Here is a 6,966-nt window from a genome sequence, read left to right as displayed (position 1 = left end):
TCGTCTTCGCGTCAGGGTCGGCGGAGACACGCCGCCGCTGCTGCTGCTGGCCGACGCTCGCCTTGGGCTGCGGTAGCTTCTTCACCGGCATGGCTGGTGTGACCTTGGCGCCGTCGTCGTCCTGGACGGAGGCCTCCCACCCGCTCACGATGCCGCGCGCGAGGAGGCGGACGCGCTCCGAGTCGTGCTCCCGCAGCGCGCGCACGGAGTCGGCGAGTTCCGCGGAGATGGGCGCCCCCGGCGTGGATGGAACCAGCCTCAGCGTCTCGAGAGACTCCGCCATGATGTCGTCGAGAATCCCGCAGATGCGCTCCGCCTGGGCGTCGTCGGCGGCGCTGCAGAGCCGTCCCACCAGGTCGCCCCTCGCGCGCCGGAACACGTGGCGTGAGAACTGGTCTGGGTCGGCGGCCTCGATGGCGGCGTCCACGGGGTCGAAGGCGCCGTAGAAGCTGTTCCACCGGCGGAGCATCTGCCCGGCCATGGGTGGCGGCCGCGAGCTCCTGTGATCGGTTTTGGAGTGGATGGAGAAGTGGAGAGGGAGGATTGGATGGAGAGATTGGGGGGCAAGGAAGATGGCGATCGCCTACCACGAGGGAGCACCCCATGGAGCTTATATCTCCCGGCGAGGCGGTGACCGTGCTCCAGTCGGATGCGAGCAGAGCAAAGCGCCACTCCCGATCGAATTCGGAAGCGCGTTTTGCTCCAGTCGAGTCGGCCGCAATCCGATTGAACAGCGGCAAACGCGCTCCATCCGTTGCGCGCGCGCCACCAAAACTTGCTCTCCGACGCGCGCCAGCAGCTCGCGAGTCGCCGCTGCTGAAGCCGCAATTGGCGCCATGATCGACGACCACGCCGCCGGATCCCGCAGGAGACGGCGCATCGGGAGCACCACGAGCTGACGCGCGTGCTCGGGAAGGGCGGCTTCGGCGTCGTCGTCAAGGCGCTAGCTGTTCAGTCCGCTCGCCCGACGACGGCAGCAGCAAGCAAGAGGAGGCTCCGCCGCAACCTGCTGCGTGAGGCGTGCTACCTCGCCCTCGCGGCAGGTGGTGAGCCTGCCGCAAATCCGCCTCTTCGAAACCATCACATTGCAGATTTTTTTAGCAATATATAGGAGGAGATTCAGTGTTTCATCTAGGATTGTACGTAGTTTCCATGCTGTGGAACGGCAGGAATCAAGTTTTGTCAGGGTTTTGCCTGTCTTGCACGTTGACATTGGCTACAGCTTCCTCCGAGTTATGAACTACATAGTCACAATCTTCAGAACTATACCACCCGCATTCATGGCAAAGGAAGGAATCGAACTTCCACTTTCAGTCTGTTTGCCTGTCTTGTACTTACCACTTATCACCTGTGCTGGGAGCCTGGGATAATAAAATATCCCTGATATTCTATATAGTGTTAAGGAATTTCCCTTTTTACTGTCAAGATTGATGAAGGTAGCAGCCGGTGTCATGGGTTTCCTCTTGTTTCATCAAGATTATGTCAGATATGGGTACGATTTTTATTTTGTTTTTTGGTGATGATATGAAACACCCTCCATGTACGTCTGAATTCAGCCGTTCATTTCGCATTGCTGAATGTTGAACAGCAGAGACAAAAACAGAGTTTATGTACAAGAGAAACCGAGTGAAAAATCACTGCATGGATGCTTGTTCTGCTAGTAGTCACCGACTTATGCACTCTTAAAAGCTACGTATACATCTTCAAGTGTCGAGGGAGGTTTGATGAAAAACTCTGACGATTAGTCCTTCCAATGTTTCCATATGGCATCATGGCCGCTCCTCCAAAGATGTGTATCTTAGTGTCGAAACCGAAGAGGCATGTGGCAACAAGCGTGTTGGAGGAAGAGGGCGCTGGAGTGCAACGAGGAACATTGTAATACAACCTTAGCTTGCCTTCTCCCTGTATCTGAGCAGTGAACAAGTTTGAAGTATCCGTTTGAACGAAATTAGAGTAATAAGCACGTAAAGATTATAAACAAAGGAGCCTGCAGAACTGAAGAGCAAACAAAACAGCAGGAGCTGCCGATAACAGGGTCAGAAAATGATAAGAGAGGGAGAAAGAGAGTTAGATGGGAGGGGAGGCAGGGAAGAGGCAGTGCAGGGAGGGAGCAACAACAACAACAATAACAAAAGCTCTCATCTCTCACAACTCTCTCGCTCTTGTCATATAATCAGGAGGTGATCAGTGGAAGGAAGCAGTTGAAGTTTGTTGTTTGCCCCATCCCTTGCTCTGCTCCATCCCTGTCTCCTCTGCCCTCTCAAATCACAAAATCTCCTCTCTGTCACACTTGTTCGTCCACCACCTCACCTGATGCTGATTGCTGCCGACGCCCATGCCATGCCACCAACATCACAGGGAAGATCAATATATATGCAGAGAAAGGTGAGTTGCTACTCTTCACTCGCTTGGCAGTACACTAGTAGTACATGAGTAGTACTAGCAAGAGGCTGCCGCAGTGCAACTGGAGTACACAAACGCTCACCTGTTCCGTTACAAGTAGTGTAGTAGTAGTAGTACAATGTGCGAAGATATATGCGTACTGCACTCAGCACAGCAGCTCGCCCACCTTGTTCTTGTTGGATGGATGGCTGCAGTACGCGTACCTACCGCAGCAACCAGCCATGTCGCACACTTCCTTTTCTTCTTCTTCTTCTTCTTCTTCTTCGGTTGCCATAGACGATGCTTCTGCCAAATACTTCCTCCGTTCCTAAATATTTGTCTTTCTAGAGATTTCAACAAATGACTACACACAGAGCAAAATGAGTGAATCTACACTCTAAAATATGTCTATATACATCCATATGTGGTAGTCTATTTGAAATCTTTATCTTTATCTTTACCTATATATATATATATATATATATATATTAATAAAAGGGCTATTGCTTCTTCCTCCCTAATTTTGGTCCGTTCATTATGAGATTTTCGTCCGTCCGTCGTTACAGGATTTTTGTACGTCGGAAAAAACAGTTCAGCCTTTTATTCTCTCTGTCTCGCGTACATGGACCCGTTTGGGCCTCTGGCCGTCCGACAGCGGCATGCGTTGTGGCCCACCAATGAATCCGGCAAAAAATAGTTGATGCTTTCAGGGATCGAACTCACCATCTGCCAACAGTTTTTCTCACGCAGATCCAACTGATCTAAATAAGGCTTGTATAAATAAAAGATATTTCGTATGTATTGTATAGTACCACCTCGCGTCTTTGCATATAATTTCACCAATTTATATATGAGTACAAGTTGAAATCAATAAGCGCCTTGAGATTAATAAGGAGAGGGTAATGAGTGGGCCGAAATTAATTGAAAGACACGGAGAGAGATCCGGGCATTCACGGAGGAAATAGTGGGAAAGAACTTGGCGCCATGCTGATCAAAATCATGGAGGGATTAGTGGGAGAAAATTATGGGATTAAATTGGCTGAAGACACGCCATTCGTGGAGGAATTAGTGGGAAAGAACCATGCGATTAATAAATCATGGAGGGATTAGTGGGAGAAAATTATGGGATTAAATTGGCTGAAGACACGCCATTCGTGGAGGAATTAGTGGGAAAGAACCATGCGATTAATAAATCATGGAGGGATTAGTGGGAGAAAATTATGGGATTAAATTGGTTGAAGCCGTGCTGATTAAATCATGGAGGAAAATTATGGGATTAAATTGGCTGAAGCCACGCCAATTTTGGAGGAATTATTGGGAAAAATGATGCGATTAAATCGGCCATTCATGGAGGGATTAGCGTGAGAAAATCATGCGATTAAATCGGCTGATGGACAACGGCCGCACGCCGCTCTTGTGGCCAATTAGATCAGAATTAATTGAGTCCACTAATTAATCGGATTCCTGGAACATGATGACGTCATTAATTTAGTGAATTAATCAGTACTAGTAAGCTTGCACGTGCAACGCACGTCTTGGCTAAAGCTCTTTTTGAAGATACATCCATTCCCAATCAAAAACAACGTGTTTCTAGTTATATTTCTTCATGGCAGAAGTTTGCCCGTGCAACAATGTTATAAGCTTAGCAAGAAATTTTCTCGGTCCCCTCTTAAACATATGTGAACAAAATAAGCTACTAATCTCCTCTTAAATCAGACCAATGCTCCCTTGATCAATAATCGGAGCACTCCTGCACAAGAACATCAACGGCAATCTTACTTCTTTTTATTGGTCGCTCACCATTTGTGTCGCCACAATTGACGACATCTTCGCCACACTACACCAGCTCTGGCAGCCATGAAGGGTGGTAGATTCCGTGGGATTGTTGCGCATGGTACTTGGCCAAGCTGCTCACTCCAACCATGAAAGCGACCACCTGCTGCAAACATTGAATGGTCATTATGTGTTGCAAAGCAACTCGAGCACATATGTATTGGTTGAAGTTTCATGGCTGTAGTGGCGAAAAATAGTCTTAGTTGTTGCATAGAACAAGAAGGATCTGATGCTTCAATATCGAGCAAAATAGTGCACTATCCTCACCAGTATCGAGCAACATATTTTCTCTCACATTCTCTATTGGTTTGAAAGCATGGTTGGCTGAATACTCCTAGACCAGGGTTTGAAATATTCTACAAAGGTAGTTTTAAAGAATCTTGTAATGATGCGTGAACACATCAGATTGTCAAAAATAATTACAGTACACATAAGCAGGCAAGGAACCATGCCATGATTTCTGATCTTCTGTATATACTTCCAATTTTGGACAAATGGAAGGCAATAATTACGTTCAGAAACCAATTTATAAAAAAGGAAAGACAATGTGGAATTCACACTTCAGTCGTTACAGGTGAAGAATGATTACCTATATATCTACATCTGAGGCCTATAATCAGAAACAATGAAACTGCCGCTACATCGGAAACATGTTGTAGATAATGAATCTAACCTAGGAATACATAATATAACAAATATCCTATATGCTTTTGTTTGCATATTTCCTCATTTATATTGAGTCGGATTTTAAAATCATTTCTTAAAGTGGAAACCCGCATAAAAGAGGACTGGTAGGTATAAAAGTTTTGAATTACATAGGTGGTGGGGCATATTTATAACAAGTCATAACTAATAGATCTGTATAAATGTTTTCTCTACATTCGCTCTATATTACAAGTGTAGCATCTTTTACTGTTGCACATAATTGAAATCTAAATGGAAGGTCACATCACCAAGCATTCAACTTTTGATTGATAAGCACTAAGTCGAGAGCCAAGCAATATGCAAAAATGGGAACCATAATCTCAAAAATTGTTTATCACCCTCGTCCATCTCAATGAAAGATTAAAATAACTATAGAAAATATAGATGGTACTAAATCTCTTACCATGACATCACAAGCTCAACGATGGCACACATGAGCGACTAAGCTGATGATTACTGTATACCATGCAGATTGTAGACTTTCGAAATTAACTCCATGAGCTGGTAACAAAACATAACATGTGTGTCCTAATTCCTAAATTGGCGTTGAAGGCCTATAATGATTAGAGGACCAGTCCTCTTCTTATAGTTCTACCTACAGGGATCCAATATGCTTTTGTTTCTTCTATAATAAATATCCCATATGCGTACATACATCCGATTCACAAAAAAGTTAGAACATCTTATATTTGTGAACGGAGGGAGTACTTCAGATCTAGCCAACAGCAGGATAAATCATGGCAATATTTTGTATGGACAGGTTTGATAGCGATCAAAACATACCCAATATGCATAACCTTAGGCCTGCGATCCAAACGCATCCAAACGCCCGAGCTCCCGCAGCTCCAAGCCGCCGCCGCTCCGTAGGCTCGCGCCGCCACCCCACGCCGCCTCTCGCCGGAGACCGTCGCAACCCGAGGTTCACCGTCAAGGCCGCCACGCCCCTGCCCTTCCTCCTCTCCCTTCTGTTCTTCTATATCTCCTCACCTTCGAAGCTCTCTCTCCTAGGAACTGCAGCAGGCCATGGAGAAGCTCAGCCGCCGCCGTTGTCCATCCGACTCGCCGAAGCCGCCTATCGTACAGACATCATTTAATGGAAACTGAGTCTGCATATAACCCTGCATGATTTACTACCTCAGCTATGCTCTATTATAATAGTTGATTAGAGTGATTAAACCCCCAAGAGTATATGAAATGGGCATGGCTGTACAAAATGTATACATAAGCTATACCCTGTCCCGGAGTTGCAATCATTAGGTTGAGAAGGAACAAAACCAAATGAGATGCCCGGTGCATAATTTTCTAGTTGAGAGCCAATCAGTATGGCATCTATGGCATCTACGTCTATGTTATAGGAGGTACAATCTGCAGTTTTATGTATGATTTGGACATACCATTTGCAGTGGTGCTGGCTGCTGAAGCTTTCCTGTCAGATTTCACAATTAGCCTCACCAATCAGGTTTCCATATCACTGAAGACAAAAGAAGGCCAGACACAATGTTGAATTGATAGATAGCCATTCAGTACCAACCAACTGACAGGAAAAATACATGAAGATGGTACTAACATCCGGCATTCAACGCTGCTCCTATCATTGCAGAATGGGCAGGAAAAGACCATATCGAGCTTGTCCATCCGCTTCCTAGTGGGTGGCTTAGCGGCTGCCTTCCTCTTCCCCCTTCCCCATGGTTCAACCTCTCTTCTCCCTTTCAAAACCTACGAAGAGCAGCAGTCAGAATCTACCTATCAAATGATGAGAAGATTTTTAACACACTAATTAATGGAGTTGCTAGTCGCGAAGAAATCAATACTTTATACAGTACGATCTAAACAAATACTGAAATTCATAAAAGGCACCAAGCTATGACGCATCATTCTTTGTAAAAGCAACCGAAATTTGTAACGACGCAAGATGAAGATAGCAAATCATACACAAATCATTCTCAAGATGGAATCCAGGAACACAACAGCATGTATGATCGTGCCATGGACACTACACCCAGGGCGGATCTGGCCCAGAAATTGCGAAGGTCCCATCACCACCCT

The 6,966-nt window shown here is 46.0% G+C and overlaps 1 long non-coding RNA gene across 1 annotated transcript; it reads right to left on the bottom strand.

The window, feature by feature from the left end:
* Positions 1–5,540: 5,540 nt before the first annotated feature.
* Positions 5,541–6,630, bottom strand: LOC120969628 (uncharacterized). The gene is made up of 3 exons (XR_005763957.2): positions 6,488–6,630; positions 6,315–6,391; positions 5,541–5,992 (listed from the first exon to the last, which is right to left on the bottom strand). It is a non-coding gene; the product is annotated as an uncharacterized lncRNA (long non-coding RNA).
* Between the last annotated feature and the right edge of the window lie 336 nt (positions 6,631–6,966).

Source organism: Aegilops tauschii, chromosome 7 (genome assembly GCF_002575655.3).
Source record: "Aegilops tauschii subsp. strangulata cultivar AL8/78 chromosome 7, Aet v6.0, whole genome shotgun sequence".
Lineage (NCBI taxonomy): Eukaryota > Viridiplantae > Streptophyta > Magnoliopsida > Poales > Poaceae > Aegilops > Aegilops tauschii.
This window is presented reverse-complemented; position numbering and strand designations above follow the sequence as displayed.